Consider the following 25,996-nt stretch of genomic DNA (forward strand, 5'->3'; position numbering starts at 1 on the left):
CTTTTGTATTTCAATACCTGTGAGTTGTTGGAAAAGCACATCCCTCCAATCACAGCTGTTTTAATTAGCATGTTTGTAAGGCTGTCATCCTACCTAGGATTACATAGGTTTAGTATCCACAATGCCTAGCATATAGTAGATACTTAGTTTCTTGATTATTGCATGAATGAATGACCAGTTTACCCTTCATTCCTTCAAACCCATGCTTAAGTAAATTATCTTACCTTGCAGGTGATTCCAAATAACCTAATTGAGAGTGTAACCCTTTTCTAAGACAGGACCTCACCAATTAATCTATTTCTCAAAAGAATTACAGCCATTGAAAAACCAAGGAATTGCAAAGTAACTACAACATTTGCTAGTATGGATTTATCAAGTCTTTACCTGAGCTCAGAATTTTTTGTACATCCAAAAAAAGAAAAAAGAAAGAAAGAAAAGAAAATAGTTACCACAAATGTTGAAGGAAAATTCTACTGGTAAAATAATCTAATGACACAAATATTAAAAGATAAAACATGTGCTTTATTTAATAGTTTTCTTTGTAGGAAAACATAAAAATAAAACAGTAGCTATATTTGTTGTTGTTTGCTTCTAAAATTTTTTTCTTATGGGTTGCCTGGAGACTTGAATGCTATTAAATTAACCTTTCTGAAAATGATTAATATACAAGGTATATTTATTTTGCTTTATGTAATTAATCTAGCTGCAATTGAAATGTGAGGTACATCTGTATGTGCATTTTCTTCTGCATCTGAAAAAATAATAATCTTTTATTCCCAATCTAGAAGCCACTAGTAATTAACTCTATCAGATCATTAATACAGTTCATCTCTTAATTTCTCAGCACGCTGATACGCAGCAGAGAGTTGAAAGCACTGTTAAAATGTAGATAGATGTTATCTGCTCAGCTTTATCTGAGCTTTATTTAAAGGGCTCAGCAGATGTTATCTGCTACCCTTTATCCACTCTGTAATCTCAGAAGAGCTGCTGTGTTAGCATAGCAAGATCTGGGCCTTGGAAATACGTTCTATTTTGCAGTCCTTTCCTTTGAGTATTCTTAAACCAATATCATAATTATATTTGCGAGTATTGTATCCCAGACAAAAGTCAGATTACTCACCAAAACTTGTCCAGGGTAACTACTTTGCCTTCTACCTTTTAAACAGTGGGTCCCCATTCAGTGCTCTTCATGGCCTTTACACAGCTAAGTAGCTTGTAGCTTGAGTATCACTAGTACGGTAGTGCGGGCCCTCTTTCTCGAACCATTTACTCTCTAACTCTTTCCACTTCAGTTGTATTATGTAAAGGCCACATTATTTAAAAGTCAACTGAATATTTTAAGTGTACAGCTTTCTTCTTTAAAACTAAACATTTTCTAATTCTAGATTATATTTTAGGAAAAATGAATAGCATTAAATCTATCTATTCTGCATTCTTTCCTGTTCTTTGACCTACTAAATGGTTGACTTCTACTTGCACTTTTTCTCTATATGTATTGGAAAATGTTTAGACTGCATAGAATTACAGTCGTTTCCATTTTTGTCCTTTTGATGTATTTTTATATCATTGAATGCTTGAACATAACTGCTTAGGTTTTCTGATTTTATTTTTTATATTTAATATTTTATGCATTTAAGGGTTCTATTTATGTTTTAAATCCAGTTATGAGGATAACAGTCTTTCTTTGCATTTTGACTTCTAATATGAATTTCTTATTTGTGGCGTAAGTATAGTAGCTTTTTAATTCTTTCTCCCCTTGTGTTTATTCAAAATAGCTCTACCCATCTGTTAGTTTTCTACTTCAAATATTTTCGTTTCCAAAAGTGTTAGGCAACCAATTGTAAATTATTCATGGACATGGTGGACAGTGATAATATGAACATAATACGAGGTGGTACAAGTCTCATTTATTTAAGTTAAAATTCATCAGACCTTTTGCCACATCTGATTGACAGGAGGGAAAAAAGATTAGCCTTAGTTTTATTTTTATCTTTTTTGTTGTTGTTAATCTTTTGGGGAAGGTGAGGGTAGAAGTACTAGTAGCTGAAAGAAGAAACAGGTGCCAAGCAATGTTCTAAGTACTTTACATATTTTAACTCTCTTAATCCTCATGAGCTCTCCGAGGTTTGTGCTGTTGTTATCTCTGTACTGTAGGGAGGGTAGGAAACTAAGGCACGGAGTGCTTAATAACTTGCTGTATAACTGGTAAGTGAAGCCAGTACCCAAACCCAGGCAGTATGACTCCAATATGCACTCTCCCTCTCTAAACAGTCTACACGGGTCACAACCCTTATAATCAGGGTTCAAATAGATATGATTCAGTTCAGTCTTCCTCTCTCCTTTGCCTTCTTCTCCGGATCTTGCCCTCTAGCTCTAAAGCATTTGTTCACCTTATTTTTCATGGCCTCAGATCTGTACACGTATTAGGTTGCACCACTTGGGTTTCTGAGACACCCAAAATGTGAGGTACCCCCGTCAGGAGCACATTTTTCAAAGTGTCCATGTCCTTTTTTCATAATCCCTATCTTTTTTTTCTCCCTAGTGACTGGTTTGTCTGTGTAAGATATTCTCTTGTCAAATCCACACCAGCCTTCAGAGCCTGGACCAGAGCCAGCCCCTAAGTATCTGGTTTCGTAGGTCCCTTTCTCCGAGGCCCTGGCTCTCCTGGTGCTTACGAAAGCACACTTGGCACCAAGTCTTAGCTATACTCAGGGGAGAACTGTAACAGTCCCTTTGTTTCCTCCCTTTAGTTCCCTGCCTGAGCCCAGAGAAGGTGAATGTTTGGGGTTCTGAAGCATCCCTTATTCCTCCTGCAGACCCTTTATCAAGAAGGCTGGCGTGCAGTTAGTAGGTGCAGAGTTGTCGTTCTGCAGTCACTGTTTGTTCGGTTGGCAAGTTGACATAAGTAGGTCAGACAGAAGTAAGATTGTCCTTTTATGTCTTGTCCTGAATTGGCTACCCATTGCAATACTGTTTCCTTGTTAGGTTTAAATATTCTAAAATTTACCTCGCTCCCCTCTTTGTCTTATTGTATCAGGTAGTTCTATTCCAAGATGTAAAATATCCCTTAAGGAAATTTGTGTTCCCATGTATGAGATTTAACAGTCCTACATCTTTCATAATGTGGTATTTTTAAAAATACCGCAGTAGTGTTTTAACACTAACTTTAATGTTGGAGAGCTGTTTCCTTTAAGTAAATTGATCTGCTTAGTTTGAATCCATTGCTGTAGTCCATATTTTTTCCTCAAGTTCTTATTCAGCCAAACATCACTCAGCAGCAGTTATTCAGCTTAGCCATCTGTCTTATTTCCCTCAGCAGTGACTTGTCTTTTAGAGTCCCCTTGATTCCAAGTCTGCAAGAACTTGATTTTTAAATAGTTTTAACCTTTCTTTCATATAGTTTTGTGTGTCCTATCATTTATATATTATTTATTCCTCAATTTTGAAGCTTCCAGTACGTGTGTACTAATTCATTTTAACTAACTTTTTAACAAACCAAAGAATTCTTTTTATAGTGCTATAGTAGATTTGAAACCATTTTATAGACTTTATAAAATATTAGTGATTGTTCTTTTATTATTTATTTTAAAAATACTTTAACTAGCACTCGTCAGTGATTCATAGGTAAAACGGAAGATCACAGGAGGAAAGAGAAGACTATGTATCACTTGCGGGAAGAAGATAATGTGGTGGGACTAGCTTGTTTGAACTCACCCTCCTTCTCAGAACAGGTAGAAACACTGGCCAAAATAGTAAAATGTGTGTTTGAAGGCATCAGAGAGTTACTAAGGCAGTGGAGAAGTGTGGGTCCCAGTTCCAGAAGAGAAGGTTGAGCTCAATATTTGGAGTCCGTTTTCCCTTGAAGAGAATTCCAGTGGTGGCATCTGTCTGCTGTTCTTGAAAAGGTCACTGAAAGGTTAGGAATCTGGGCAGACCATTTGAGAGACTCCTGGAGGTATGGCAAAAAAAAAAATCCAGAGTTCTGGGCCATTCAAGGAAGGGAAGACATTGATAACCCCACCAGGCTTTAGGTGGGGACTCTGAACAGATTACTCCCTAAAAGTAAGGGTGAACGAGAAATAGACCCCCGTAGGGACTGGAGCCCAGCTTTGAATCTCAATTTGTAATTGAATTAAGATGACTCAAGATTGCTAGTGCCTCTAGTCAATTACCAGAGCAGATATAAATCCTTTATGAAAGAAGGTAGCATTATCTTAAGTGTCAGATTATCTTTACAGTCGTTTTTATATGGCATCTATTAAAAATAACCAGGCATATCAGAAAACAAGACAAGATGAAAAATCATGAAAAACAAGAGAAACAACAGTCAGTAGGAATAGATACACATAGGATCAAAATAATGTCGTTAGACATGGATTTTAACATCACTGTGCTTAACTTGTTCATGGAAATAAAAGACAATTTCAGGTGAGAATTGGAAACTATTAAAAAATAAAAAGAAAGGATTGGAAGTACTGAAAAATACATTAATTGAAATCAAGAACTTAATGAGAGCTTAAGTTTCAGCTAAGCAGAACAGAAAAAAATTAGAGGAGTGCTAGACAGACTTGAAGAGAACATCTTACATGAAGCACTGGAAAACAACAGCACAGAATATACTGGAAGGGGCTTAAGAGACATAAGGGATATGATGAAAGTTTTACAATGAATATAATTGTAGTCCCAGAAAAGGTAGAGATTTAGGATAAGCAGTATTTGACAGGAAACATCTGAATATTTTCCAAAACTTTGGAAAGACATCAAGCTACAAACTAATGAAACACTACAAATTCCTGTCAAGATACAAAGAAAATTGCACCTGAGAGCATTACAATAGAAATTATACAAACCAAATATGAAAAGAAAATCTTAAAACAACAAATAGAGTAGATCCCATTCAAAAGCATTATTCACAATAGCCAAGAAGTAGAAACAAAACTATCCATCAACAAGATGTGGTATATCCATCTAATAGAATACTGTTCAACAATAAGAAGGAATAAATACTGATGCGTGTTACATGTTACAACGTGAACGAGACTAAAAAACGTTGTGCTAGGTTAGAGAAGCTAAACACAAAAGACTATATATTACATGGGTCCATTTATGTGAAATGTCTATAGTAGCAAATGTCCAGAAATCAAGCCAGAGGCCCTGGCTGGCGTAGCTCAGTGGATTGAGAGCGGGCTGGAAACCAAAGTGTCGCAGGTTCAATTCCCAGTCAGGGCACATGCCTGGGTTGTAGTCCATGGCCCCCAGCAACTGCACATTGATGTTTTTCTCTCTCTCTCCCTCCCTTCCCTCTCTAAAAAGTAAATAAATAAAATCATTTTTAAAAATTTTTTAAAAAGGGGAAAAAAAAAGAAATCAAGCCAGAGGCAGGAACAGGGAATGTGCACTGAGCTTCAGTTGGCCTCTTCCCTTGTTCAAAACAAAGCAACCAAAAAGAGGGAACTCCTCATTTTAGGCTCTTCACCGGTGCAATTCTCTATACCTGGAAAACTGGAAAGTTCTCCCTCTTCTTTGCCTGGCTAATACATCCCAATACTTAAGGTGTCATTTTAAATGTATCTTCAGAGTAACTACATCCTTACTTCTCAATTTAATCAAGTCTTCTTATGATACTCTCTTCTAGCACCTCATACTGTCTTTTCCTTGGTATTTATTACAATTGTGAATCATTTCTTATTCAACAAGTATACTATTCCAGTCCTGGGCCACAGGAGAAAACAAACCATGGAGCACATTTTAGTGGGAAGAGTTATATAATAAGTAAATAGGTAAATATATAATATAAGAAAAGATGATAACTGGTAGGGAGAACAATAGGACATGGTGTCGGTTTGGGGGAAGGATGTTTTTTATATAGTGTATTCAGGAAAGGTCTGTAATAATGTGACATTGAGCGGAGTTTTGAAGGAAGAATATGTATACCGTTCAAAGTAATGCATTCTTGGTTTCCTCCTTTCCCTGGTAAATCCCGCTCTTGTAAATCAATATTCTTAAAATTTGAATTGTGCAATGTTGTGTGTGTTTGATCATTCTTCAAAATAAGAGATGTGAAAATGTAAATATGTAGTTATAATCACTTGCCAACGAACATTTGTAAATTTGTATTACATAGCATGTTACCACTCTAAATACTTTGGCAAGTTAAAAACATGAGCAGTTTCTCCAGAATGTCAGAATTATTTTACATAATTGCCCAATTCTATCCCATATCTATGAACTTATAAAAAACAAAACAGTAGTAATTTCTCTTGTAGAGATGGCAGAGAGCAAGGAAAGAGCTTAATTTGCTAAAATGAGAAAAATTAAACTTTCTGACATAATGAAATTGAAATTGTCTTAAACATCATACAAAAACCATTTCTGACTACTTTGTCTTCACCCCTGCCTTAAGTTATCAAGCTACTTGCTTTGTTATTCAATTTGTGTATCTGTAGAGAGCCACGTGTTACCTATTGAGAGTTCTTTTTTTATTGTAAGGACAGTCGTGTGTATCTACAGAGGTAGGATATCACTTTTATAATTTCCTCACCCCTTTCCACCAGTTTTCTTTCTTTTTTTTTTTTTCCAGCAGTAGCTTAAACTAATAAGGTCAAAACCTGGGTAAGTTTCTAGGACTCCCGGCCAAGATGGAGGCATAGGTAGACACACTGTGCCTCCTCACACAACCAAAATAAGGACAACACCAATTTAGAAACAAAAAACAACCAGAACTGACAGGAAATTGAACTGTATGGAAGTCGGACAACCAAGGAGTTAAAGTAGACACATTCATCCAGACCAGTGGGAGGGGCGGAGATGGGCAGCTGGGCAGAAAGGGGTCATGGCAAAGCAGTGGCTGACAGGGGCGCACAAGGCGTCATCGGGTGGACCCAGCGAGGTAGCAGATTCTGGAGGGACTCAGCGCACACGGTCCCTGGCGGACCAGGGGTCCCACATTTGCATGCAGACAAACCAGGCGAAACTGCGGAGGGAGACAGACTGCGCAAGCCAGGGCCCCAGGGTGGAGAAATAAAGCTTCAAAACACCAACTGAAAACACCTGTGAGAGTTGAGGTGCTGGGAGAGACTCCCAGCCTCCCAGGAGAGTTTGTTGGAGAGACCCACAGGGTCCTAGCACGTACACAAACCCACCCACCCGAGAATCAGCACCAGAAGGGCTCAGTTTGCTTGGGCAAAGCGGCTGAAATCCAGCAGAGAGTGGAACGGTCGCCATTGTTCCCTCTCGGACCCCTCCCCCACATGCAGCATCACAACCCAGCAACTGGGTTGCCCCAGCTTGGTGAATACCTAAGGCTCCGCCCCTTACTACATAACAGGCTCATCAAGACAAAAAAAAAAAATGGCCCAAACAAAAGAACAGATCAAAGCTCTGGAAAAAATACAACTAAGCGATGAAGAGATCGCCAGCCTATCAGATTCCCAGTTCAAAGCACTGGTGATCAGGATGTTCACAGAATTGGTTGAATTTGGTCGCAAATTAGATGAAAAAATGAAGGCTATGCTAAGTGAAATAAAGGAAAATGTACAGGGAACCAACAGTGATGGAAAGGAAACTGAGACTCAAATCAGTGGAGTGGACCAGAAGGAAGAAAGAAACATCCAATCAGAAAAGAATGAAGAAACATGAATTCAAAACAATGAGGAGAGGCTTAGAAACCTCCAGGACAACTTTAAACATTCCCATATCCGAATTATAGGGGTACCAGAAAGAGAAGAGGAAAAGCAACAAATGGAAAAGTTATTTGAATGAATAATAAAGGAGAACTTCCCCATTCTGGCAAAGGAAATAGACTTCCAGGAAGTCCAGGGAGCTCAGAGAGTCCCAAAGAAGTTGGACCTAAGGAGGAACACACTAAGGCACATCATAATTACATTAGCCAAGATTAAAATGAAGGAGAGAATGCTAGAAGCAGCAAGAGATAAGGAGACAGTTACCTACAAAGGAGTGCCCATCAGACTGTCAGCTGATTTCTCAAGAGAACTTGCAGGCAAGAAGGGGCTGGAAAGAAGTATTCCAAGTCAAGAAAGGCAAGGATCTACATCCCAGACTGCTCTATCCAGCAAAGCTTTCATTCAGAATGGAAGGGCAGATAAAGTGCTTCTCAGATAAGGCCAAATTAAAGGAGTTCATCATCACCAAGCCCTTATTATATGAAAAGTTAAAGGGACTTATCTAAGAAAAAAACAGATAAAAAACATGTATAGTAAAATGACAGCAAACTCACAATTATTAACAACACCTAAAACAAACACAAACTAAACAAACAACTAGAACAGGAACAGAACCACAGAAATGGAGATGACATGGAGGGTTAGCAACAGGGGAGTGGGAGGAGAGAGAGGGAAAAGGTACAGAGAATAAGTAGCATATATGGTAGGTAGAAAATAGACGGGAGGGAGGGTAAGAATAGTATGGGAAATGTAGAAGCTAAAGAACTTACAAGTATGACACACAGACATGAACTAAAGGGGGGGAATGTGGGTGGAAAGGGGTGTGCAGGGTGGAGGGGAGTGAAGGGAAAATGGGAAAACTGTAATAGCATAATCAATAAAATATATTTTTAAAAAGAAGTACAAATAATTAGTTACAGAATAGCCATGGGGATGTAAAGTGCAGTATAGGAAATGGAGCAGCCAAAGAACTTGTATGCACAACCCATGGACATGAACAGTGGTGGGGGGATTGCCTGAGGGAATGGGGGGAACTGGGTGGAGGGGGCAAAGGGGAGAACATTGGGACAACTGTAATATCATAATCAATAAAATATAATTTAAAAACCTGGGTAAATTTCTGAAGTGAAGTAAAGAAAAGCTAGTTAGTAGAAATGATTATGAATCAGAAATCTGGTCTGTTTTATCCTAGAAATTCTTTTCAATTTTAATATATGAAGTCCCCAGCAGTTATTTTCTAAAAGAACTATATCTAGGGAAAGAGATTGAAAATGGAGAATGCTATTGTTTTCACTATTCAATATGTAGAAGGTTGTTGACTAAAATATAAAAGGAAAAACTAAGCAGAAGAAACATATTAATAAACAAATTTATGGAAGGTAATCGGCATCATATGACATTTTATCACTGTTGATTAATTTTCATGAGTGTCCTTATTTTTGGAATTACTAATTATAATAAATTTTATACATCCATTGGATTAATGAGATAGTATCAAACAAATAATAGAAGTATTATTGCTTTGTGGGCACAGCCATCAGAGTATCTTTTTTTTTTTTTTTAGGGAAGAAAGTCGAGGGGGAGAGAGAGAGAGAGAGAGAGAGAGAGAGAGAGAGAGAGAGAGAGAGACATCAATGTGCGGTTGCTGGGGGTTATGGCCTGCAACCTAGGAATGTACCCTGGCTGGGAATCAAACCTGGGACACTTTGGTTCCCAGCCCGCGCTCAATCCACTGAGCTACGCCAGCTAGGCAGAGTATCTTTAAGAGCCTTTTAAATATAGATTCCTGGGCCTCACCTCAGACTGAACGGATCAGGACAGACCCAGCAGGCGTTAACTAACCAGCCAACCAACACCAAGCCTTAGATTGACATTTTTGAACCGCTCTTCTTAACCACTCGATTTTGTAGCTAATAAGTATATGAGGTGGTATATTATATCTTTTACAAATGAGATTGGCTTTAATGCCTGAAAATTATTGTTGTCTCCTCTAGTGAAATCAGTTTTCAAGACATACAGTGGCCTAAGTCTTGTGACCTTATAGTATCACTCGATTTTTATTTTGTTTTTGCCTTACTGAAAACAGTTTTGATGTCCCACTTTGTTCACCAGATATAACTCCAAATGTCTAACAATACTGACAAGAGATAGAATCCAGCCTCCAAGGATTGAGTGTTTGACATTTAGATTATTCAAAAGATTAACTAAGCTGTGAAAATCCTATTGTGGTTGTAAGGTAGGCTATGAAAATCAAAGTATTAAAGCAATGTCCAGCCGTGGCTGGTGTGACTCAGTGGCTTGAGTGCCAGCCTGTGAACTGAAGGGTCATCGGTTCGATTCCCAGTCAGGGCACATACCTGGGTCCCCAGTGCAGGCTGCATGAGAGGCAACCACATATTGATGTTTCTCTCCCTGTCTTTCCCCTCTCCCCCTCTTTCTAAAAATAAAGTCTTAAAAAAATAAAGCAACCTCCACATCATTTAAATAAGTGATGTTTGAAGGAAAACACTTATGTGTACTGGTTTGTTTTTTAAAATCAGTCACATTATTTTAAATCTGTCTCCTGAACAGAATTAACAGAATCTTACATATAGAAACCATGTGATTCATACTTTTTTGTAATCTCAAGCTTGCATAGTACCTTACTAAGAATAGTCACTCCTTATGTTTGCTGACAATATTTGCCCATTAATGATGTCTTTCCACTGAACTGATAAGCCCTTCACTATGATATTTTGTGATAAACCACAGAGACTTGTTAGGGCACTTAGGTGGGTGATATCACTGTAAAATGACTTAAACTGATCCATCCCACCCTTAACATCGGCCTTGTTACTAACAGATATTTGAGCCAATAGGTCTCAAATGCTATTCTAGAAATCCTGATTACCCCCCATTTTCTCTTCATTTTTAAAATTATGGCTCTTGCTTTCGAGCTTTCAATGTTTTTCATAGCACAAGTTAAGGGTAACTATTTAGCAGGTTCAGGTTCATCTTTCACATGTATTTGCTTACTGTTCACCTTTGGAACTGGGTAGAATACCCCTAGCACACAAAACTATATGGGAAGAAAAGATAAGAAATTATACAAATATGAAATGAGATTTTTTTCCCTAAAAATTAAAGTTGTTCATCTGTTAGTATATCTGGATAAAATAAAATTCTAACTACAATTTAAAGAAATCTATGTTAATTTAGAAGCTTTGGAATCAATCACTTTGGAAGGTAAGAGATGTATAATAAATAAATATTTATTTTGGATTTATTTTAAAAGAATAAAAAGCCCTAAAGTTGAGATAACCATTTGTACATTTTAAAGGTGTTTTATTCTTTCTAGATTAATTTAGCCCTTAATTAGCCTGATCATTTACTTTAGAATTTAATGCATTTAAAGTATAAAAGATAAAATACTTTTCTTTTATTACTGAAATACCTATGGAGGTATTTGGAGAAAAAAATGTATGCATTTGAGTTGAGAGTCCTCTGAATGAGAAAATTGTGGGTTTTTTCCCCTAATTTTTATATTAGCCTCTTAGATGGAAATTAGGCAAATTATAAACACCCTAGCCTGCTTATCAGTAACTAACGTTTTATCATAATTGAAGTGCACTAAAACCATATTAAATGTGTGCATTTTACAATAATTGGTCTTTGAACTATTTTACCTTGAAATGTGACTATCACAAAAACTGTAAATGCATGTGAATTGGTTTTTTTGTTTTTGTTTTGGAAGAACACCATTTTATTCCACTTCCACTGCAAAATAAAACAAAATTTTTGTGCACTTTTTAAGACGTTCTTAGATGATATTTAAACTCCGTGACTGATTAGAGAACCATATCGATGTGCTTTTAAACATGGATCAGTTCACATCATGCAGTGACTGTCCAGGAGTGCAGTGATCTGCATAATCCATAGCTCATTATCACAGCTCAGTGATCAGTGAATTTAGACAGGAGCTTAGTGAATCTCTGAGGAAATGAAATTAGAGACCCTTGAAACTGCTAATTTGAATTAATTCAACAAAATTAATGTTTGCATATAAAAAAATTTAGAAGGAAAGGCAGTTCTGAGCCCTTGAAACAGAAAGCCACTTTACGTATTTGAACTTCATTCTTGGAGGCCAGTTTGTGGGCTCTTAGGAAGCAGTGCCATTTCTGTTGTCCTCTTACTCAGCCCCAGAGAAAGTTTTCACAATTTCCTTGATCATCATAGATTGCTCTTTGTTGGACATATGTCTGAGTAATGCTAGGTGTCAGGTAAAGCTATCCTATGGTTCCCACCACTTCCTCACACCCATCAGGCTAGAAGTGGTGTTTCTGCTCTGTGCATGCAGCTCACCCTGTAGTGCTCTGTTCACGTAGCGAGACATGAAAAGGCAACTCACAGGCACCCATCAAAACTCGCTCATTGAATAATAAACTTTAATGATTTTCTAGCCCACCTCTCCCATCTTACTTTTTGGGAACTGGAGTCACAAATGGTTATATTGTTTACACAAATACGCAGAAACTACGTATAATGATTGGGGAAGCCCATGGATTTGGAATTCAGATTGGTCAATAGCATTGTAGTTTTGGGGGTTTTTCTCTGTAACCATATCAGCTACATTGAAGCTGCCAGTCCTTAAGGAGGCAAAGCAAAGCAGCCCACAAAACTGCTATGTCACAAACTAAAGAAAGACAGGAATCAAACAAAAGCAATAAAAAACTAATTGACATTATTTTGAATGTGAATTTGTATACAAGCAAATGTTGAAAGCTTCTTGAAAATACAGAGAGGGTCCTGTTTTTCTTTTTATATATACTCTTTCCATTTTACAATTGGATAAATTCCCATAATAATAATAACAATAATTGCATCCTGGAATGTGAGTTGCAAGAGAGCAGAGACCATACAAGTGTGTTGACTTTGGGTATACCCAGCACCCAGAATAGGGCAACTAGTGTAATAATTAAAAATGATAACTCCCCAAAGAATTCTAAAAACTCAGAGAGTAAAGAGTTCATTTTAAACATGTGGCATTGGATCTTATCAACCTAGAAACTCAGCTTAATAAAATACTGTTAGTGTTGCACTTCCTATTTATGGTCTGACTGTGTTTGCCTTTGTTTTTGTCCTCAGTTTTATTGAAAGAAATTCTTTTTTAATACTGATTACAAATTAGTGTGATAGACTTTACATTTATGAAGAGAAAGCTTCTACTCAGTAATAGAAGAAACAAATAGGTTGAAATAGGTGCTGAGGATCTTATCCAAAAAAATAAATCAAAACAAAAGATTGAAAACTATAAAATCAAAATGTATTTGCATTTCTGCATGTTTTCATGTAATTAATAAGCCTAATAATCTTTGTTTTACCTGTGTAACATAAATCTTAAGCAAATATTTTAATTCAATTTGTAATGTAAACTTTATAGTTGAATCTACGATGTTACAAATAATTTGAGTTTTTCAACTTCCATTTTTCCATTTAATTATTCTCTTATCTAACATTAAGAAACAGTTCTTCTAAAACAGCTCTTGGATTTTTCAACAAATGAAAGTTATCTTAGATCAAAACAAAGCTTCTGTTTCACTTAGTCTTGCCTAAAGGCAGGAGAATGGACTAGAAAACTTCTTAAAGTCCCCTCCCTTCACATCCCTGTGTTTTGTTAGCAAATCTCACTGCTTTTTAATAAGCTAGAATGGATGGAACCCACAGTATCCACTAAAGACGGTAGAAATTACACCTTTCTCCTGAATTATCATGCTCTGTAAAGGAATTTCACCTTTATTATTGAAAAGTTAGACCTTAGAAATACAGTAAACAAATGTAATGCCTTAAATAAAATTGTTTCTCAGCCCATTGAATAAAGTTTTTGTTCTCTACTTTATAGCTATAGTTGCCCTACATTATTTTTATTGTGATTGTATTGCCAAATCAGGTGTGAGATTAGATGTTGGATGTTACATGTAATCTGCACAGAAATCAAATTATTTAACCTCTAAGCCCACAGTACCCCCTCCTGCTGGTTTGCTGTTAAATATTCAGTATTTTCTTGTCATGAATACAAATGGAGGACAAATTAGAATCTACAGACAGCTGACCTGAGCTCAGATTAGAGACTGGGGGGCTTGTGCTGTTTTAAATGTTTTAATTATCATAGTCCCAGTAGCCAGTTGAAGGACACACATAAAATCATTTTTTAACAAAAGAAAAAGAAAAAGCTTAGTCTTCCTTCCTCCTCTTAATGTGAATGTTGGCGTGTGGTTACATTTTCACTTCCATTGGAACTGTACTAATTTGCTGCATTAAATTAGGTCTATTAGTGGTAATGATTTTTAAACCGCTTCAACATGTATAGTAATATTGTCAGTTGGTATGTGTTTTCCTTATAGGAAAGATGTATATTTCTCATTTTATTGTAGAGACAATAGATTTGTTTATTTCTAAAGCCTAACTTAGAAAACAGGTCTAGTAGTTCACATTTAATGTGGTAAAAATATATGGAAATAATGGACTGATTTAGACATGATAGTGTGTATTTGCACCAGCAAAGCATACAGAAGTCAAGTAAAATGACCTAGAATGATCATTCTGGTAATTAAAAATATTTAATGTTTTATAGTTTGAGATTTATTTTTAAATATTACTACTTAATTGGAAACATTTCCAATTCTGAATTGGCAGGTTATGAAGCAATTAAAATAATTGTATTGGCTGATGAAATAAAAAAAATTATGGGGCATTTACACAGCAAAGAAATGCACTTTAGATCTTAAGACAAATTTAAGTAAGTTTATTTTAAAAGTAACTTTCCATTAATATTCACTCTCAAGAATATATTATTCTGATGCCTACAGTCTTGAATTTGCATTTTTGTTCCTTGTATATGTTTGTGTAACATTGATTTGATTAGTTATGCCTGACTAGTAAGCAGTGAAACATTTTTATATACTCTTGGGAAATAAATTTGGCAGAAAATCAGCATGAGTAGATTTAATTATCACTCTGAGACCTTTTCCTTTTCTAGCTTAGTGATCCTGAAACTCCATGTGTCTCACTGAAATCTGTGTGGACGCTAAGCTTCGCTTCCCAATTTGTTCCTCCACGCAATGATAAGCCAAGCAATTACTGGTTTATTGATTTTTCATCATGGCAAATTTAAAGTTGATTTTTTCCTGAAAAGGCAGGGGTGATTAAGTGTTTCCCCTCGGTTTAGTACAAGAGAGCTATGTGGCAGAATCTAATATCCTGAGGTCAACCTCTGCAGGCAGATAATACGGTGTCTTGGCCACGTGTTAAAGAGAGAAATCAGGGCTACAAATGTGATAGGATATATGTGGAGACAGTTTAATTTGCTACATTTATATGAACAAGTCATGTGGCACAGGCTTGGAAAACATCATTTTGAATGAGCTTAGAAGTGAGGCCCACGTGGGCAGAAAGAATGAGTACAAGTAAGAAAGATGTTATTGGTTATTAAGGGAATTTCACCATCATTTTTAAATGAAAATAAACCATGCTATAAAAAGATGTTCAAAACAGAGTGAAATCCACATATACCATTATGAAGATTTGCTGGTCTGTAAAATGTAAAAATAAATAACCTGTCATGTAAGAAAATCATGATTAAGCTGTGTATACTAGTTTTAAAAATATATGCATTCTAATGTCTTCGGGCAGTTCTCCAGCAGCAGTATATTTTTGTGCTTTTCAAAGGTAGGAATTTCTGAATCAAATAACTCAATGCTGATTCCAAACAATTTATACAATGCTTTAATAACTATTTCGGAGTAGTATTATTTTACAGAAGTTTCGCATTATTAGTTACCACTAGGAGGATGGGCAAATACTCAGGTGTCTTTGTGGGGGGCTTCAGACCCCAGTGTGGCAGGGGCGCACACCGGCCACTCGGTTGGATATTTACTGTCATCCTTGTATAAAATGGGAGCGTTTGAGTTTTTTCCAGTTAGAACAAACAAGTATGTTTGCTAAAATATAAAATAGAAGATGTGTGGTGGTTTTTCTTGATCTGTATTTGAAAGTGAAACATTCAAGCAGAATGTTGAACAGATTGAACTGGGTCCTGAATCTGCAGAGCCCATTTTTCAGCTGGTTTCATTATTTTCCTGTATGATTCCTCAGTATTTATTCATTAGCAGTCCATGGTGCTGTACCTTTATCAAATGGTTCAGGAAAATTCTAACTGTTTTTCCCCGGTAACCTGAAAGTGAAGATCGCAGGCCACTGTGTGTGTCCTGTTTACTGAAGAGCCCACTGGGAGGTGTCATCAGTCACCACCTGAACGTAGTTGTAGGTTGTACCTCCAGCAGATAACTGAAATGATTCCATATTTTAAATATTCAAATGTTTTTATTTCCAAAAAAGATAAACATTTAAATACCATTTGAATCAACAGTGCTAAAAGCAAATGTTTTATTACATACACTAAGCCAGCTTATTCTGATTCTAATATATCTATTTAAACATTCCACCAAGGATATAATGTGAATATATTTAGATCATTAATAGCATCTGTTCTCTCACTAAGCACCCAAGCCGTGTATAACACCAGAGTTCTGCCTCTAATCAAGCCTTTTCCTGTGAATTAAAACCCATGTGGCTGGAATTAGATTGCACTTTCCATTCAGGATCCCTTTTCCCCTTCATCATTGTCTGAGCTCTGAAGTTCTGTGGTTTTTATTTTTTTCTCACATCTGACAGTAACTATCTGGCTCTGTTTTGCAACTGGTGACTCTACCACCACACAGTTATATTTAGAAAGATTTGTGAGTTATTTTTAGTCATATGGTAGATTCACATGAGCTTATCATTTTCCAGTGTAGGCTGGATTAGATGGGCATGGTTTTCACTGACATGAAGTTTTTATTCAAAGACGCTTTTCCCTAAAACAATGAAAAATACAGAGTAAACGTCAAGTCACTGTATTGCACACCTGAAACTAATATAATATTGAATATTGTATGCCAACTACGATTTAGTTTGTTTAATTACAGAAAAAGTTCTAACTTTAATTAAAGAGTTTTCTACCTGGGTTGATGTGTAGTCCACATGTATATAAAATTCCCCCTGAGTACTTAAACTTAGATGATCTTAAAGGTTTGTTTACAAGCATCGAAGAAAAAACTAAGTTTTGTTTCATCAAATATGCTTGCATTACTATATAGCAGCCATGCTGATTCTATTTCCTCATATATTAAGCAGTACTGTACCACATTCTCATCCCTTCCCCAGAAGCTTTACAGAGATTTTCAGACTGAGAAAATGCACATCCTGTATATTACTCTTCAATTGTCCTTCCCTCTGCCAGTCTTTAAGTTAGCTGATCTGATGACTGACTGGTAAGTCGCATTGCGATGCCCCTTACCTGACTTTCCATGTTGACTGAGCAGTAAGTGCCTCGTACAGTAAATGGCGGTTTAGCGGGAGAGGTCAGTATGGCAACGGGATCTCTGCCTTGCTCTGTCATTCACATCCTTGCGTTATCAAACCTGTGTCTGCTCCACGCACTGTGTTAAATGGGAGGGCTCTGAAAAGAAATTAGTCAAAGTTCTTGCTCTAAAAAAGTTTTCAGCCTTTGGCGGGGAGGGATATATAATGTGCATAAATAAGTATTAACAGTGTAGAAATAAGCCCCAGTAAGGAAATACAGGTAGACTGCCTGTGAAAAGGGGGGAGATTACTTGCAGCTGAGAGAATTGGGGAATGCCTTGAGGAAATTGCTTACATTTTTCAAATCTGTCAGTATGAACAAGCCTGGAGTAAACATGTAGGTGGCTGGGGGAGGTGAGAGAAGAGTTTTTAAGTTTATACCGAGTGTTTTTACCAGTGCTAGTACCTAAACATAGGTCACCGCATTTCAGCCCCACGACAATCCTATGAATGACGTATTCTCGTTTTGTAAATGAGGAAATTCGACAGCTTAAGTGGCTTACTCAAGGTCATCCAACTAATAAGTAGTAGAGCTGGAACTTGGAAATTTATGTTCTAAATTTATATTCAGAGCTCATTTTACTATGCTGCAGCTAACTAGCCCACACGGTGATTGGACCTTGATCTTGCCTTCCACAGCAACATGGTCTAAACTATGTAGTGCTTCCCAAACCTGGCATACATCAGAATCACCTGAGGGTGGTTTTTTAAATATTTATGTTCCAAACACCTTATATTTTTCAGCATTTTGAGGGAGTCGACCCAGGAACCTATACACTTTCTTCAAGTTCCTCCACTGATTTTGAATTTCAGCCGGCACCGATGCCTGGACGAGCACCTGGAAGCTCTGCTCCAAGCGGTTGAGCCAGTCATTCACAGCCGTGATTTCCCGCAAGAATGAACGTGTAGTCGTGTGTTCGTATTTAACCCCATCTCACTTTTTAAGCAGTCACTGATTCCGTGGTATGATTTTATAAGTGCCAAAATTTTAATCAGACTTATATTTTTTTTTTTAATTTGCAAACAGAACTTGAAGAATGGGTATCGAAAACTTGGCAGGAAATCCCAGGGACGGTAGCGGCGAGCAGCAGCCGTTTAAGAAAGGCTGCCTCACACGCAGTCCTGATGGCAGGAAAGGTTACTGTGAGCACAAACCTAGACACCGACGAGCCTAACTTGTAAGATTTTGAATGTGAAGAAGTTTTAGAAATACCGTAGGCAATTTGTTTTTCTTTCTCTTGTGTGTTAAGAGTGAGAACATAATTTTTAAAAATCTGTTTTCAGTCTAAAAGAGCTCTTTAATAAGTAAAAAAAAAAATTATAAGTGATAAGAAAGCACGGTGCCATAGTTTGACAGCTTTTTCTTCCTTACTGATATATAAAAGAATTGTGTGTTGCAACCAGTGGCATCTTAGATTTGAGGAAATGCAATATTAGTACCTGTATCACATTATTTTATTGTCCAGTTTTATCATTTAATGCCTCTGTTGTGACCTGTCATGTTCAGCTCAGATAAGCCATTCTCTGTAATGATGACCGACAAGAGGACTTTTCTCAACCAATGCTGAACATACTGGAGATTTTAGACATGAAAGAGGAGGTGTTTAGATACTAGAGGATCAAGATATTAGAAACTTCAGAAGTTCTGGCAAAGTGTCTGTTATAGAACTAAAATTCCCTGATAGTTTTTTTAAAAATTAATTTCCTTTTTGACAGGTGAAAGAGGCCATTCCCACATCAACCTTTACTGTTAAATGAGTAACTTATTTTTAACCAAGTTAAGCCAGGAGTTGAGTCTCTTTGTTTAACACTTCTCGAAGTAAAAGTTAACATCCTGCCTTTATCTAATTGCTATCAGAGACATTAGCCTATTTGGCTCTGGCATGATTCAATTGTATGAGGTCATGCAGCCTAGCTGTAATAACTTAAAGTGCTTCACTTGGTGATAAGAAAATATATTAAAATGCTCTCAGGTTCATTACTTATTGCCTAAGGTCATGCTTTATGGCCGGTCCATTTACTAACCCAAACTCACATTTTTAAGTCCTTTGATATAAGAAACATATTAAGTCCTAAGAAATTATGTTTGTATTTTAATCCACTTAAAGAAAAATTATTTATTTTCATGTTTACCACTCAGTAGAGGAGTTAGAAATATTTAATATCATGTCACGAACATATACATAAAAGATTTTTTCTTTAGCCTTAATTTTAAAGACAAATTTTAAAACCTTTAACAAGAAAATACTCTGCTTTATAAATGGGAAGCCTTGGATTTAATTTCATTTTTACCTTGATTTCTAATCCTCCTCTCTACTTTCATAAATAACTAAATGAGAGCAGGTCCCTCCAAGTCCACCCTTTGTGTCCCTCATGGGCATGTGTTGCTTCATTAGGCCAGCTCAACCACCTGGTGTGGAGTCTCTCGTCACGAGAGACTCTCTCAACATCTGGCATTAGCTATGATCTTTGTATACGTATGCTTAATTTCTTTATTGACATTTTATGAGAAAAAGAATGTGGGACAAATTAGCAAGGTGTATAGAACAATATAAAATAAAGCTGTAGTGGATTTGCTATGCCATAGTAGTTTACAGCATATAGAAGAAACAACCCGGTAAAAGATCAATAAATATGTCAAATTAATTTATTGTAGAATTTAGTGTGAATGTATATGATATAAAAGATATGATGGGGCAATGTTGTTGGTTGAGTTATTAATCTCGCATCAAATGCCAATCATCCTTAAAAAGAAATTACATATTTCTTCTGCTATTAAACTGTTGTAGCTTTTTAATATCATTTTTAATAGGTTAAAACATTTAGGATGATTTGATAGTAAATAGGAAAAGGGATGGATATCTTATTAACTTTCTGAAAAATAATGTAGTTGAGTTTATGAACTAGGAAATATTAAATACTGTATGAAAGTGTTTTCTTATCACAGAAAAACCAACAACATTATCCATTATGCCTTGAAAAAAACAGTAAAAGGATTTATTGGGTAACTATAACTGAACTAGTTACAAAGAAAACAAAAGTCCTGTGGCTTGCTTTTAATTGCAAATCTATTTCCTTATTACCTTAACAATTTTTAAATAAATATAAAAAGCTGAAATTATTTTTAGTGTAATTCTTCCAGTTATTCTGTGCATTCAAAATGAAGCAAAATGGTCACCTTGTGCAGAAAATAGAAACAGTATGTAGTAACACAAAGTGCTGTTCTGTTTGTGTATTTATGTAGTCATTCCCAGTAGTAGTATTTAATATTTTTATTAGAAGAAAATTAAAAATGAATTATCAAATACGGTAGAGCCGTCGGCTGCGTCTATCTAATTTAGATAAAATAGACATAATGTACATATTGACTTATGGTATGGGACAGCGTCGAGATCACATGTAATGGATCTGTAGGTGAGCCGAGGGAAATTTCAGCCTGGAGCGCAGGAGATGGAGACCGACTCCGATCTTAATCTGCTGACCTGCTGAGTGATCTTGATTAGTGTTCGTGTACACGTACAGCTGAGATTGTGATGTTTGTGCAGCTATTAAATGCATTGCTTTCATAACTTAATGGGACAAAGATTAACAGCAGCATCAAGCACTAATTTAATGAAGCAGATTCACTAAGTGTAATTTTAGCAGTTGAAGACAAACCTCTCTAATAATTTGTGCAGGGAGTAGAGACATCATTAATTATTCTGATACTTAAGTGAGGTCAGTACGTTAGATTACATAAAACTTTTGCTTTTCAATTATATTTTGCTGCCCTATTTTGAGGTCAACTGAAACTGGTAATTTTATCGTGGTTTTCCCAGTTATGTGATTTATATAATAGAGATCTCATTTCCTGTTGTGTACTAGGAAATAGGCCAGAAGAACTCTAAAAGAAATAAAATACTAGCTATAGCAGCACTTTCACTGAAAACTTTGCCCATTAAAGACATTTTTGTCTTACTTTGGCAGATATAAAAATGAGAAGTGTTAATGTACATTAAGTAGGTGTACAGAGTATAGATCAAGCACCCTATTTGTGGAAAGATGTAAACTTACACTGGCTCTTGCAGCCAGACAATTCAGTCAGTTTCAAAGTTACCCAGGATAATGGGAGCACCAGGATGTTTTTATTTTTAGGGGGTGGGGAGGGTTTGCCTAAGTAGCTGTGGCTCTTTAGATTCCAAATGAAGAATGTTAAGGGTTTCAATATAATTGACCTTGTTAAAATTCTACAATTTTAACTGCTAGGTGGACTTGAACTCAAATTTTTAGTTAGACTTGGTTAACCATTTTGACATGTAACAATTTAATATTGGCATGCCAAAATAGTAAATGTGAAAGTAACTCAATGTAATTTTCATGTGTGGTCACAGAACACAGCAGTAAATACCTCTAGTACTTTTGACATCTCGTGGTACCGGTTGGAACCGACTCAGTTCTTATATCCTTATATCAGACCGTTCTTATATCCTTTATCCAGAAGTTTTGCCTTCTATGTAGAATATGAAAACAAGGGTACAATTTTTATTTGTTGAAGCTAATTTTTCATATCTTGAAAAATTGAGTTTTTTGTTAAACTTCTAAGTTGTATACATTTTAATGTAAGCCTTTTCTAACAGTGTTAACTAATGACTTAAGACAGTTTTTAAAGCCATAACATATTTTCAATCAAATAGCACTCTCATTCTGAAATTGGATAATTTTGAGCCAATCAGGCCAAAGCTTCTGCTAGGCTGTTTTTGTCGCATAGTGCTCTCTGGATAACTGCAGATGGAGTGGGAAACCGATCCGAGTGTGTCCTGCCCCAGGACGTTCTCCAGGTTATTTTTCCTTTCTTTCTTTCTTTTTTTATTTCCCCTGTAAGGACATTGACAGTAAGTTCTGGAGAAACGACTTCTGTCTCAGATACTTTTTAAGTTAATACTTTATTTCTCCTCTAAAGTGCCATTTGGTTTTCCTCTCATTCCCATCAGAAATAAGATAAGTCATAAAATGATAGATCTGTGAGGAATCTTAAAGATCATATGTAATTTAGTGGACTCATTGCTGTCTTTCTAAGAATTTCCCCCATCTCCTTCACTCCACCTCCGCCCCCCTCCCTGCCCCTGACTCATCAGAAATGTGCAGTGGTTAAGGGGGAAAAGCAAAACCAGGGCAAAGGGAGGAAGGTATTTCTAAGACTATGGTTTAGAGAAAGAAGCTCTAAGCGTCACCCTGCTTTAAAAAAAAAACAAAGAAAGAAAGACAGTGGCAGTTTCTATCAGGAAAACTCGTTCTGGAAGGACAAGCCTTACTACAGAAATAGGTAGAAGGAGGCAGGTTAGTATTTTATGTTAATTCACTTTACTCAGTGGTTCCTGACCTGACTCTGGTGGGTTTACAATAGTGGACACCTTCATTTATCTTCAGCGAGTCGGGGAGTTCTGGGAAGCAGATTGAAGTAGAGTAAGACTTGTTAAGTCCCTTTTAACAAATGCTACAAGAAGCCCTAATCATCACCTACTGAGCTGAAGCAGCAGGTCATTGTTCACAACCAGGCGGCGGCTGAGCGCCTTGCACTGGGCCTCGCACCGTAGCTGGAGGTGCCAGTGAACTTAAATGCCAAATGCTCGGTTTTCCCAGCCCAGGAGCAGCAGCCTCTCGGGCGGTTTGACTCCGGCCCTGTGTGCAGGTTGGCTTTTAGGTGGTTTTCTGTTGGGAGCTGGAAAGGGAAAGAGAAGTCCGAGCAGAGAATATAGGAAATACTTTTTGTCCCATCCTCTTTTGGAGGTCCTTCAAAAACAACTCTTTCCTTTTTAAAGAAATTATCCATACATGTACAAAACTAGAGAAAATGGATATTTTTTATCTGGACAGAGCAATCGTATTATAAATATTTAAGCCTCGAATGAAAATAATACTTGAAGTTGTAAAAAAAGGGGGGAGGTTCTTATAAGGTTTAGCAATGGAATTTTTGAAATTATGTTTTCAGTTCAATTTTGTGATATTCCCCCTTTTATCTTGAATGCAGTTAGGGGGAAAAGTGAAATATTTTGTATTCATAGGGTTTACTTAGCAAACAGAGGAGCAGTTGGATCATTTTCCTATAGTCATACTAACGCGACCATAGCTAGGATTCAAACTCGGCTTACATGTCCCAAACGCTTGATTTTTTAAGTATATTTTCTCAGTTCCTAAAAGAAGGAATAAACTTGGCTCTTAACAAGAACAGTTGATAAAGTGTACTGTTTCTCTTGTCACAAAGCCCACTACTCATCACATCAACAGATACGTATTAATAAATAGTTATTAAGTACATCAACCTTATTAGGTATGAACAGGCACTTCTAAGATTATTCCTTTCAAAATACTTTACCTTTGAAATTCAATTCTGTGGATGCCTTTAAAAAAATACACACAATCTTAATTTATCACATTATCTGTATTTTATTCTTATAAAGCAGTATCTCCAGTGTGAATTATTCATGAGACGCTTGGTGCCTGATTATGCACACACTGCCCTCAGTCGCTCAGGAAGCTCAGGTAATGGAAATGTGTTTTAATGACAGCTTAAATCAGGGGTCAGCACACTACAGCTGACCTGCCAAATCCAGCCCACCACCTGGTTTGTAAATAAAGTCCTGCTGTAACAAAAGCCACACTCGTTGTTTACATGTTGTCTGTGCTGCTCTTGTGCTACAACAGCGGAATATATTAGTTACAACAGAGGCAGCATGGCCTGCAAAGCCTAACATATTGACTGTCTGGATCTTTAGAGAAAAATTTTGCTGACCCTGGGCTTAAATCACATCATAAGAAAGTAATTCTAATGCCATGGCATAACTACAGATGTAATACAAGATATAATTATCCATGTGTGCACATTATGTATCCTCACACAGGAATATATACAATATAGTCAAAGTATAGTTTAGTGTGTCTTGATATCACCTGAGGATTGGTAATTGCATTTGTAACAAATTTCCAGGTAACGATGATGCTTTGGTCTGGGGACCACACTCGGAGAGCCACTGGGACAGACCTTGACGATGACAAAGTGGTTGTAGGGACCTGCGACAGCATTCACTGAGATTAGCCGGAGTCCTCTGAAAACGCGCCAGCCTTTCCTAGAGCGGGGCCGTGGCGTTAAGTGGATTTGTTCAGCAGGGACAGAAAAATAGAATATAAAATGCAATATATACAGGAAAAATTAGTAATTGTATATAGTCAACAAATGTATGGTAATAATGCACGGAAGATTGTGTTCAAAGTGGAAGGACGAAATGGCCCTTTACTATGTTGTATTGTTTTTCCATTGAAAGATCTGCATGCACATGCGGCACTTCCTACTTACTGGTTGAGTGGCCCTGGCCATGTCGCTTAGTTGCACTGAATTTCAGTGCTTTGTATAAAAATGAAGAAAGCAATGCCTATCTCACAGGAATTTCATGAGAACTAACTCATAAAGTGCTTTGCTAAGTTCCTCCAGGTGTTAGCTGGAGACTGTGTAACTTCAGAATGTTGATTACGGGAGGAAATAGAGAGCATACCTATTAGGAAGTGATCCCATCATTAGGAAAAAGGAAACCTTAAAAGTTTGTTGGGGGAAAAATTATCAACACTGACTTCACTGAGTTATTGACCGTATTAGATTCATTTGTTAGGTATTTCATTTAAATTCTGAGGTTTGGCCTTCAAATTTCCATTAATTTGGACTGGTTAGACTTTTGAGGTTTTCATCTGTCAAAATTGTTAGCTCTTGGGTATTGCTAACACAAATATTGATGTGTAGCTTTGGCCTCTTGGCTATCAATGGAAATCAGAAAATCAATAAACTTAATAGCTGTTCATTACATAGTTGATGCATTTGCAGGACTATGTTGAGTACTGTCAGTGAGTAATCAATTCAGTCAAAATCTATTACCAGATCACTGCCACAAAATTTTTATAATATACTATTTTATTTATGACTACATATAGCTACTACAGCACTTTTTAATGAAGCAATCTTTTGTCTTATGGGATTCGTATTGCTTATAATCTGTGGTCTTTCCACTCTATGGAAAGCACCTCCCACCTAGGAGGTATCATTCCTAGATTAGTCCTCTCTTGGTTTAAGCAGGGGCTCTAACTCTCAAGTCAGCTTCCAGCCTAGGATTAATTTCATCTAGTCTGTTCACTCAGCCAGTTTACACTCACTGAATCCCTCCTATGTGCAAAGTCTGTGGGAGTACATAGATCTTAGCTGTTTTGTAGTGTATCAGCTAGTTGGTGGGATGTATAAAATTATAAGGAGAATAAAATGAATTCCATATTGGGCATTCAAATAAGCAATTAACTCTAATCAGTAGGAATTTGGGAAGCTTTATAGAGTGGCTTTTGAGCTGAATTTTGCAGAAGTAAATTCACATTGTGAAGACTAGATGATAGACATCTGGCCTGAGGGAAGAACTCGAAAAGAAGTATTGCATGCTATAAAAGTTCAAGGAAGAGTTCCTAATCAGACTTATAGGTCAAGGGATAATTTTCATAGAAGGTAAATTCCGAGCTGAGGGTTAAAAAAGAACAAATAAGGGTTATCTAGATGAAAGAGGAAGAGGATAGGAGTTTTTCAGGTAAAGAGCACAGCATTTGTGAAACCTAGACACAAGAAAACATGGTTTCTCAAATAACTGAGAACTGAAAGGATTTCCGAATGGCTGAAACCAAGTGATGTGTGTAGGGCAGCGAGGCACTCCAAGTATACAGGCCTGATGCAGAGATTTACAAACCCTCCTTAACAAAGGAAAACTCTAGAAATGTGTTAAGGCTAGAGATTGACCCAGAGAGATTTTTATAGGTGATACCATGAATATCTGTTGTTCTGGGAATAGCATTTGAATAGCAACACCTTGAAAGGC

At 36.7% G+C, this 25,996-nt stretch overlaps 1 protein-coding gene and 1 long non-coding RNA gene across 2 annotated transcripts in view; one reads left to right on the top strand and one right to left on the bottom strand.

Moving 5' to 3' along the window:
• The window catches only part of RSRC1 (arginine and serine rich coiled-coil 1), a 333,501-nt gene that overhangs the window by 282,139 nt on the left and 25,366 nt on the right, over positions 1 to 25,996 (top strand). The gene's annotated exons all lie outside the window — the stretch shown is intronic.
• On the bottom strand, positions 6,566 to 8,926 carry LOC118498790. Its single transcript, XR_004901253.1, has 2 exons — positions 8,791 to 8,926; positions 6,566 to 6,608 (listed from the first exon to the last, which is right to left on the bottom strand). It is a non-coding gene; the product is annotated as an uncharacterized LOC118498790 (long non-coding RNA).

The sequence above is a fragment of the Phyllostomus discolor genome, chromosome 2 (genome assembly GCF_004126475.2).
Source record: "Phyllostomus discolor isolate MPI-MPIP mPhyDis1 chromosome 2, mPhyDis1.pri.v3, whole genome shotgun sequence".
Lineage (NCBI taxonomy): Eukaryota > Metazoa > Chordata > Mammalia > Chiroptera > Phyllostomidae > Phyllostomus > Phyllostomus discolor.